Source organism: Arvicanthis niloticus, chromosome 12 (genome assembly GCF_011762505.2).
Source record: "Arvicanthis niloticus isolate mArvNil1 chromosome 12, mArvNil1.pat.X, whole genome shotgun sequence".
NCBI classification, from domain to species: domain Eukaryota; kingdom Metazoa; phylum Chordata; class Mammalia; order Rodentia; family Muridae; genus Arvicanthis; species Arvicanthis niloticus.
Window position 1 is genome coordinate 71496749 of NC_047669.1, and position 11031 is coordinate 71507779.

Below are 11031 nucleotides of genomic sequence, written 5' to 3' on the forward strand. Positions count from 1 at the left end.
GAACTGTCAGGGCTCCTGGGCCAGCGGCCTCAGGGGCGGGGCCTCGGAAGCCCGTGGGAAACCGGGCTCCGATTGGAGCTGCGGACAATCGCTCCGCCTCCGTCCAGCCAATCCGAGGCGGAGGACACGGGAGCGGGGCGTTCGGAGTTGGGCTGGAGTGTGACAACAGGCGCACGCCGGGTACCTGAGCCGCATCCGGGCCGCGGTTGGACCCTGCGGCTAGAAGGATGTCGGCGGCGCACACTCCCGGGTGCCTTGACACAATGCTCTGGCGTAAGCAGCCTGGAGAAACCGCAGCAAAAATAACGAGACGTGCGGGCACGGGCCAAGGCGAAGGATCCCCTAACAAAGCAGCTTCGGGAGGGCCTGCTGGCCTCCGCCTCCTTCTCCTATAGGTCCGTGAAGCTGCCTGTCACCATGCATAGGTGGAGGTGGCCAATGACGCGTACGAATGAGCTGGAGTTGGCGCGCGCGCGCGGCTAGGCAGCGGTGGGATTGGTCGGAGGTAAAGGATTTTCCTGCCACCTAAGGCCGTGGAAGGGGGGGACCGAATGGGGGAGGAGAAGAGCCAAAAAACCTTGTACCTGCGACACGTGGTCTAGTTTGGGAGGCATGTGGTTGGCTCTAGGGAGAAACAGGAATTTACTTAGATGAGACAAAATCCCAACGCGGCCCCCCTCCCGTAGGAGGCGGTTGATGTCGGTCACCAGACTTTAGGTAGGTACAGCTATCCAAGTATTGGATAGTCCGGGACTCATTGGGCAAATGTCCAGCTAGTGAACTTGAGCTTCACGTTCACCTGGACATTGCACATGGTGACGAGGTTCGCACATGCCTCAGGTCTCTGTAAAATCCTCGCAGTTGTTGCAAGTTCTCTTTCTCAAGGTGTTGTGAGCCACAAACAACCTTAAAGCTACTGGCAAAACCGCTCCCCTAATCCAGGCCAAAGTGTTCCCCTCTCTTTAGAGTTCTCCCAGCTTGCCCCACGGAGTGGGAGGAGCAGACCCAGGGTTATCTTGTAAACAGTGCACCGGCCTTGAAGTTGTACCTAGTGGCTCATTGAGGAGGCTGAAGTAGGAGGATAGCGAGTTGAAGATCAGGCTGAAACTTTCAAAAAGAAAAGGAAATTGACACCTCCCCCAATCCATACTGTCTCACTTGAATTTCATCAAAGGCATCCACCTTACAGAACGATTCACCTTACAGAACGATTGTTCCAAACAGGAAGATGTTGGTCTCTCAGCTCTCATCTCTTGTCTTTCCCCAGTGGTGTATATATATTCCCTCAGAGACTGAAACATTCCTTCTAGCATGGAAGGTCCTTAAGTAGAAAGGAACACAACTCAAAATACCTTCAGGAAGTCCCTAAAACTGGGCAGATTTGCTAGGTCCCTCCCTGCCGTAGTAAGCATTAAGAGTGGAGAGGCTCAGATGAGCCAAGCTTCAGACCAGCCTCCTGGAAGAGGCAGAAACCAGCCAAGCTGCCTTGAAGAAGTGACCTATTAAGTCACTTGGAAAGAACAGGCTCCAACCTGTTGAATTGCCTTCAGGCTGTGCAGTGTGCTCCAGGTTCCCAGCTGTTGTGAGCTGTCTGTTACCTTGCTGGGGTGGGCTTTGGTGATGCAGCTGTCTTTGATTCATTTCTGCTCTTGTAAGTAATCCCAGTAAAATTCACTGGTTCACTAGCTTGGACTTTGCTGGTATCCCTGTGTTGGTCTGTCATAAGATCCCTGCCTGAAGCAGGGAGGCATGTACTGCCTCTTCGCAGGAAAAGTTTTGTCACACAAAACCCAGACTTAGGCACCTCCCTCCCTTGAACAATTACTACACATTCCTTAGAGCCCAGCTTGACTGGCATTTACTGAACTTCTGGTGAGCAGGGTGTGCTCTCATAGACACAGGGGGAGCCTCCTGTGCCCAGTGAGAATTAGTTGCCCACCCCTGGTTCTCCCTATGGTCTGCCTCTTATAGCACTAAAATTGCCAACACGCACCCACACACTGTGTTTCCTACTTGAGCAGAGTACCTTGCAAGTCGGAATATCCCTTCACTAGGGTACACATCCCAGGGCCTATCACATGGCACAGTGTGAATGTTCAAGATACATTTAAATACATTTTAAGTGTATTTAAATAATACATTTAGCTGGGCAGTGGTGCCGCACGCCTTTAATCCCAGCGTTTGAGAGGCAGAGGCAGGCGGATTTCTGAGTTCAAGGCCAGCCTGGTCTACAGAGTGAGTTCCAGGACAGCCAGGGCTATACAGAGAAACCCTGTCTCGAAAAACAAAAAAAAAGAGAGAGAGAGAGAGAGAGAGAGAGCTATAAACAGAAAGCCTCTAACCTGGAAGCCCCATTTGCACAAGGGCAGATAACTTCCTGAGGTGCTGGGAGCTCGGTCATGTAAGAGAACAAGCTACATGGTTTTCATCTATAGAGGCTTGGTTGTGTCAACTGCAGGATGTGCTTGACCACACGTAGGTTGGAGGCATGTAGCCAGGATGTATGCTTGGCCACAACTGGACAAAGGCAGAAAGTATGTAACCTTGTGGGGCTTGGGGGTTTTCTTTTGTAAGCCTCTGAGTGAGGTAATTTGGTGCCATGTTCTGGGAATCCCAAGTATGGGCCTGGCCAGTGTTTATCATCCATGTCACTGCTGAATAAAGCTTGCTTCAGATTTGGCTAAAAAATTATGGTAGTGGTCTTAACTGGGACTAACAAAATCATGTCTTTAGTTACAATAAATCTCTAAAAATAAACCAGCAATGCATGTTCAACACTTTGTCCATTACCCACTTGGGGGTGGGGGTCTGAGTACCAGGGGATGGCCACTGAAGGAAGCAACATTTGAGCTCCTGTCCCAGTTCTCCTGAACCCTGCTTGTGCTAGCACAGGACCTTGCCTCTCAGAACCTGCTCAGAGCAGACAACAGGGAGCCTTGTTCCCAGCAGCTGCAGCTGGGGCAGACAGAATTAAGTCTGTGCAGCCCTTAGTTCCAGCTTTTGACCTCACAAACTGGGAGAGCTACCGTGGACTTCTGTGCCGTTTCTTGTGTCTGACCTCAACAGTATGTGGCTACTTCACACTGTGGAGAGAAAACAGGGCATTTTGATTAAAACACAGACAAATGCCATCTGGCAGAATGCTCAGCCATTTTGTCTCCTGAGGACACAGTTGACATCTAAAGAGGAGATGGAATTGGCAGTAAAGGAAAAAAATAGAGTCTTAAACGGCAGAGTGAAGGGTTAGTTGGGGGTGGGAGGGAAGGAGAACACTTCAGTGCAGCTTCAAGTCCAAGTCAAGCTTTTCCTCCACATCACTTAGTTTTGGAAGTCTTCCCAAGTGCAGTGGTCTCTTAAGTCACAATAAGGCTCTTTTCATGCCCAAGAATATAAGCTCCCCACTATGCTCCCAGCCTGGAAGCTGTGTTCTGAGTAGGGATATAAACGGATGGAAAAAAAAGGCCAGCACAGGGTCCATAAAGACTCCAGACAAAGCCAGGCTCCCACCCTGTGACTTCCCGTTTTATAGGTTAGTTGTGTAATGCAGATGACCCGCCCCAGTGGAAATGGGCCTATCAATCCACTGGAGACCTGCATAGCATATAAACTCTCTTTGTTAAAGAATTCACCTTCCTGGCAGTTAGTGTTCACTGTCAGCTTAACGGAATCCCGAGTCTCAACGAGGTATTATTTAGATCACGCTGACCTGTGGGTACACTTCTGGGAAATTGGCTTGATTGCCTTGATTAATATGGGAAAGCCCAGGCACCTCTTCCTGGCTTGGAGCCTGGAGCTGTGTTTCAGTAGAGAACACACGGGTACTACACAGATTGCTCAGCAAACGGTTGTACCTCCCTCGCGGAGGACATAAGTTGCATTCCCAGCACCCAACTCAAGGGCTCACTACCACCTATAACTCTAGCTCCAGGAGAACACAAAACCTCTGTCCTCCTCAGGTGCATACGCCCACATGCACACACACAGACGGCTAGCTGAGTGCTACGTATGCATGCGTTCCCTCTCTCCTGCTCCTGACTGTGGACGGGATGTGGTGCAGCTGTGTAACCCCAGCACTCAGGAGCTGGTAGGAAGAAGATCAAGAATTCAAGGTCATCCTGAGCTACATAGGGAGCTTAAATCAGCCTAGGCCACCTGAGACGCTGTGCCAAAATCAAACAAGCAAAAGCCCACATAAGTAAATAAACGCTCTGGCCGGGTGCAGTGCATACCTGCAATCCCAACATGTGTGAGAGAAGGCAGAAGGACCAAGAGGCTACACTGGGCTGTGTGAGACCAGGTGTCCACAAAGCTAAGGCTGTGAGCTTGGTTTGGTAGGCGAAACTAGTTTATCCAGTGTGTTCTTATCTGAGGACAGATACTGAAAGTGGAGGGGGGAGAATCCCCAGAAGGTACATCAAAGCCCAGGAAAATCCTCCACCAGAAAGAATAGGCAGGAGGGGCCCGGACACTCGACAGCCACCTCAGAACAGAGCCACACTGTCAAGGTCACAATCAAGACTAGAACAGGATCTCCTTGCAGTTTGCTTTAATACATCTTGTTTCTCGTGTTTTCCCTGGAACGGCATTTTGTGGAGACGCTCTCCCACTTGGCTGCCAAGGGGATCCCAGCAGCAGCAGCACTTCTGCAGAATTGGCAGGGACTGGGCTGTGGAATATTTCAGAAACTCAGAGGCAAAGGGACAAACAAACAACCCACCCCCACCTACGAATCCCCACCCACCCCTGCAATCTCAAAACACATTTTTTAAACAGAAGATGAAAATCAAAAACAATTACTGAGAATGCACCCAGGGGTTCTCAGAAGACATCCCACTTGATTTTCTTTTCTTCTGCTTCGGCTCACTCTGTCCTGATTATTAATTCATGGACAGGGAGGAAGAGTGAGAGGCAGCTCCTTCCAGAGTGCACTCTGTGAGAAGATTGCAGCATGGGGCAGGCCAGCAGACCTTGCTCATGGTGGGTTGTCCTTCGCTGACAGCCTTCCCCCTCCCCCAACTGGTTGAGCCTCCCCTGACCTACACTGGGTGGGAGGCAGGCCTAGGAGCTGGAGAGCCTCCTGCCACCTGCCAGCTTGACTCTCTGAAGATGTGTCATATCACCCCCGCTCCAAGAAAACGAAGTGGAAGGGTCACCACCACGCCGGTTCAGCACAGCAAGCTGGGCTCTGAGACAATGCTCTGCTCCCCGGAGGGAGACTAGCATGGTGAGGGCACAGAAATCAGCCTGTTTTCTTGGGATAGGGTGATGGCCTACACACAGTCATTGCACCTCTCTGTCGATGTGTGCACATGCACACGTGGCCTGGAGTGCAGCAAATGTGAGGTTTTCACAGACCATAATAGTGTACAGAGTAATGGTTAAAGGCAAAGTCAAAACCGAAGGCAAAAGATGGCTCCAAGTCAAAACCTTAGGCGAGTCCCTTCCCATCTCTGCACTTCATCCCCTCAGCTGTAAAGCAATGCTTTCTTGTAAGACTCTACACAAATTGAATGGGTTGAGAAGTGAGTCCCTCAGACAGGGCCTGGCCTGTGGTAGAGATTCTGTGGGTCCCTGAGTCCCAACAAGAGGCCAGAATCACCTTTGCAACGCTCATTAAGCATTCCTAGAAACACCCCCAGGAGGCCTAGCAGTCTCCTGAGCTCAGTAGGCCCACCCTAGCTACTTTAGTGCATTCCCCACACAAGCCTCAACAGGTCGCCCCACCACGGCCTTGTTCCTGGCCTTCTCCTGTTGGCAGGTCTAAAAACTGACAGACAGCTTATGCTTGCCTGACCACAACCCTCACTCTGTATCTGTAGCTGCGTTCTAAATGACCCTGGACACCATCCCTGCTTTCCCCCTAGCTTAGGGAGCGGCTTTTCATCCTATTCCTCTCTAAGAAGCCTGCTCACACAAGAAGGTAAAGGAAAGATCATGCCTCTTACCTTTTAGTGACTCAGCCTGTCTTCCTGATTTCCCAAAATGCTTCCAGACTCCCCCCTTCCCCCTGTCCCATTTTTGAAGGATGACCCTGGGGCTCCCAAACCACAAGCCCTTTGCCTGAGTTCTTCTCTGCACAAGACTGCTCATTCTCCAAGGCCAAGCCAGAGCATGGCTTCCTTTGATGTTCCTTCTCCTTCCTCTTCCTCTTTCTCCTCTTCATCCTCTTCATCCTCTTCCTCCTCCTCCTCATCTTCTTCATCCTCCTCCTCCTCCTCCTCCTCTTCCTCAGCTACCAGCACCTACAGTTATCATTTGCTTGCACTATGCAGTGTCTATTAGTTTGGGGATTTGTTTAATTTTATTTGGTTTGAGGCAGTGTCAGTATACAGTTATGGCAGGCCTGGGACTTTCTGTAGTCCCCCTTGTCTGCCTCCTTGGTGCTGAAGTTACAGTCCACCCAGCTATGTAATCTCTAATTCAGTCTTTACTAAGTGTGACAACTTTCCAAAATATGCTCTCCACTGTCCATCTGAAAGATAAAGAAATCGACATTGGGTAACTCGTCCAAGGCCAGAGGGCCAGTCCAAGATCGGTCTAAGTCTTTAAGACTAGATTGCTAACATGTGCTTGCATGCACCCCCACCATCCCCCACCCCACCCCGTTAGCCTTTGCTTCCTTCGGAGAATCTATCCTGTCCTGTTGAGAGCTAGCAAACACTAGTGTTGGCCTTCAAGAGGTAAGAGGTCTTTTAGTTGTGAGACCACAGTCCTCTTATCTCTCCTTTGCTTCTTCTTGGACGTGTGGTGAGTCGTTCTGCCTTGCCATGAAGTCCAGCCAAGTGTTTGCATGCATAGACCCAGAGGCATAGAGGTATCACCCATCAAAGACTAGAAGCAGCAGTAAGCCAGGAGATGTTAAGAGTGATGAACACTGTGTGTATGCTGACTACAGACACGCCGTGATGTAGCAAGCATTGGAAACTTCCCACCTGGCTAAGAAGCCCCGGGGGCTGGGGCTGAGCAGGAGGGGAAAGCTTGAAGACAGACCAACCTTCCAGCTTCTCTAGGTTTCATACATGCTCAGAAGAGCACCAGCGAAGACAGAAAGACAGGAAGGTCCACATGGCAAGAACCTGCTTAGCTCTGCAGCTTGGCACTGTCCGTGCTCAGTGCTCTGTACCAGCCCTGTAGTGGTTCCACTACCCTGGAGCTCAGTGGAACTGCTCAAGAATAGCACGTATGAGGTCCTGCGGATCACACACACAGAGACACACACACACTTGTACACACACCGACACACTCATACACACACAGACATACACACTCATACAGACAGACACACAAACACACACACTCATACACACTCATGCACACACAGAGACACTCATACACACAGACATACATACTCATACACACAGACATACATACTCATACACACAGACACACAAACACACACTCATGCACACACAGACACACTCATGCACACACAGACACACTCATACACACACAGACACACAAACACACACTCATACACACTCATACACACACAGACACACATACACACACACATACACACACAAACACACACACTCATACACACACAGACACACATACACACACTCATACACACACAGACACACACACAAAGACACACAGAGACAATTCCAGCAGCTATCAAGAGTTTATTAGGGTGAGAAGTTCCCTCTTTCACTGAGGAGGACGGAGCCTAGGCACTGCTAAATGCGTACTCATGTTGACTGACATCCCTAGTTTGACTTTTTAAGTACTATGGGGTGTGTGCGTGCGCGTGTGTGTGTGTGTGTGTGTGTGTGTGTGTGTGTGTATGTTGAGACAGGTTTTTACTATGTAGCCCTGGCTCCCCAGGATGTCTTTATGTAGACAAGGGTGGCCTTGAACTCACAGAGATCCTCCTGCCTCTGTTTCCTGAGCACTAAAATCATAGTCTACTGCACCCAGCCAAGAATACTTTCTCTAAGGATTGCTTTGTTGTTGTTTTGTGCTGGGATTGAACCTGGGATCTCCTACTGGGTGTGCACATGCACTGGGCAAGCGCAGCTACCCACAAACTTCGCCTCCAGCTCCCTCGGTGTGGTTTTTTTTTCCCAGTGATTTGGTAACAAAATATCATTGACTGGGTGACATTTACCCAAGATTTAACTCCCTACGGTTCTAGAGGCTGAAGTGCAAGGTGTCAGCAGATCTAGTCTCTTAGGCCTCGATTGGAGACTGACAGAAGGCCACCCTCCTCACTACTGCCTCACCCTCATGTAGCATAAACTTCCTCTTCTTTCAAGGCCACCGGGGGAAGTCTGAGATCTCAGGAATCTCACTCTGATTGAGCCATGTTTTTAAGGCCCGTTTTCTAAAAACAGCCACATTTTCAAATACTGTGGGAGTGGTTTGAATATCAAAGTACTAATTGTGAGGGACTTAATCCTGTTCAGCAAATACATAACACCCCACCCAATCTACCAAGGTGGGTCATATTGGCCCACACCTTTAATACCAGCATTCCAGAGGCAGAGGCAGACAGATCTCTGTGAGTTCAAGGCCACAGAGTGAGTTCCAGGACAGCCGCCACCAGTTGTCTGGAGAATCCCTGTCTTGAAAAACCAGCAGTCATTCCATTGTATTCGAATCCATTTTCTAGGGAAAGAAACTTTTTGTTGGGCTAAATTAAGGGTTGTTTTTTGTTTGTTTGTTTGTTTGTTTGTTTATTATTTACTGTCTCCAACAAAGGGTCTCTCCTCAGGAATGTCTTTTCTTTTTGAAGAGAAGAAAAACGGATGTCTAAATGTTTCTTTCCCAGGCTGTGAGAAGCCAGGCTGGGGGAAAAACTGTACCCACCCAGGTTCAGGAGGCAGAGCTAGGTGTTCCTGGGAGTTCAAGGGCATTTACATAGTGAATTCCAGGCTAGTGGGAGCGCCATAAGACCCTGTCTGTGAATGGGGAGAGATGGAGGCAGAGAAAGAAGAGACAGAGGAGCAGGGGGAGAGACTCTCTAGCCTGGTAAGGCAGGCCTCTAAATCCAGCTACTTGGGAAGCTAGAAAAGATGACAGCCTTGGAGATTTTGTAAAAACACATCTCAGAAAATAAAGAGAGCGGAGAGGCCAGTGTGAAGGCTCAGTAGGTAAAGGCACTCTGCTGCCCGAAGACCCTGGTTGGAGCCTCAGGACCCAACATGGGAACTATATTCTCAAAAGAGAACCCATGCTCAAAAGTTACTGACTTCCACGAAGGTGTCTTGGCTCAGATAGATAGATAGATAGATAGATAGACAGACAGACAGACAGACAGACAGACAGAGAGCAGCCCAGCTGTGAGCAAGGCCTGTGACTGCATCCCTGATGTAACACTACATAATGTTGGAGTATCTTTTTACTATTTTACTGGGTTTTTTATATCTCTTATTCTTCCCTAATTCCTCTCAACACTAGGTAGGACAGAAAGACGGTCAGAGGGGAAATGGCATGCAGACGTATTTGACTACTTCCTGCTGATGAGGGGTGTTGAGTCTCTATTGCCTTTCTCAAGACTCTCACATTTGTACCCCCTCCAGCGTCCCTAGAACTAAACTATCTGCAGCTGGCAAAAGCCATGCCCCACCTAGAGCACGAGACAATCTAGTTAACGACTGTGGACAAACTGAGGGGGCCACGTATCCCACACCTGGGATTAAAGGAAAATGTATTCACATAACATAACTGGACTTTTTTTTTTTTTTTTCGAGACAGGGTTTCTCTGTGTAGTCCTGGCTGTCCTGGAACTCACTCTGTAGACCAGGCTGGCCTCGAACTCAAAAATCCGCCTGCCTCTGCCTCCCAAGTGCTGGGATTAAAGGCGTGTGCCACCACCGCCCGGCTCATAATTGGACTTATTAAGAAAGCAAAACTCGCTGGTTGGGAAAGGTCTTGAGGTCTTTGCTGTACATCCAAGGCAAAGTCGTCTGGATGGCCTTGAGCTACCCCCGCTGTAAAGGCGAATGGTTTGTCTACTTCAAACTTAGAGCCCTCCCTCCATAGCTGTGACATGGTTCAGCCCATTAAGGGTGTAGGTGAGGAGCAAGAGATTTCTATAAGCAATGGACCTTTGATAGGCTCTCTCTTTCTCCTGACCCTTCTGGAAGGAGCTTTTGGTGAGAGATAGGGCTTGCAGGAACAACAGAGAAACAGCTGGCAGCACACAGGTAAAACAGTAGTCTAAGAAAGAGAGCTAAGAAGCCCTCTTGGGTTTGGAGGAGCTGAAGAGAAAGGGAGACTGGCTCAGTAGAATGGCAGAGATTTCTAAAGAGCTTGCAGGTTAATTGTAGGATCAGGCTTGTAAATAGATATTTTGTATACAATTCAGAAAATAAAGTTACCTCATGAGCTAACTAGTTTTAAACTCAGTTTACACTTGTTGTGTCTTTATTGGTATAAATATTAGATAATATTTATCTGATCTGTTTAGTTTATCTTGATCTGTTTAGTTTCTGGAGAGCACTCAGGCTGTATCGCATCAAAGAGACAAAAGAACAGCTATATGCAGAAGACACCAAGTTCTGAGAAGCCTAGACTGAGTCCATGACAGGCTTCAAATTGGAAGTTAAGATTTCCAAGAACTGTTTCCAAGAACTGGGCGATTCTAGGCAATTCCAGGCCTCCTGGCCTAAGTCCAGGACAATGGGTCAGCAGCAGTTTCCAGAGCTCCCCTAACAAGTTCCCAGCCCCCACACCCTGGTAACGGAATGTCCCTAGAGATGGACCCAACAGACTAATATAGAGGTCACCTACCCCAGAATTCCCTAATGTGCTTTAAATAAGGTCTGCAAGCTCACTTGGTTGTCTCTCTATTCTGGTAATGGGAGACCCCAGCATGCTGGACTGCTGTAGAATAAAACCCTCTTTGCATTTACAGACTATTTGACTCTGGGATGTCATTCTTCGGCGAATCATGGACCCTCACAGTTCATGGGATTGGGTTGCTTTGTAAAAACCCACTATTCTGAGAACTCACCAGCATTCAATGAGAACCTATTAGTTCTACCTGAGGGCAACACCCCCAATGAGATTCCACCCTCTACTGTA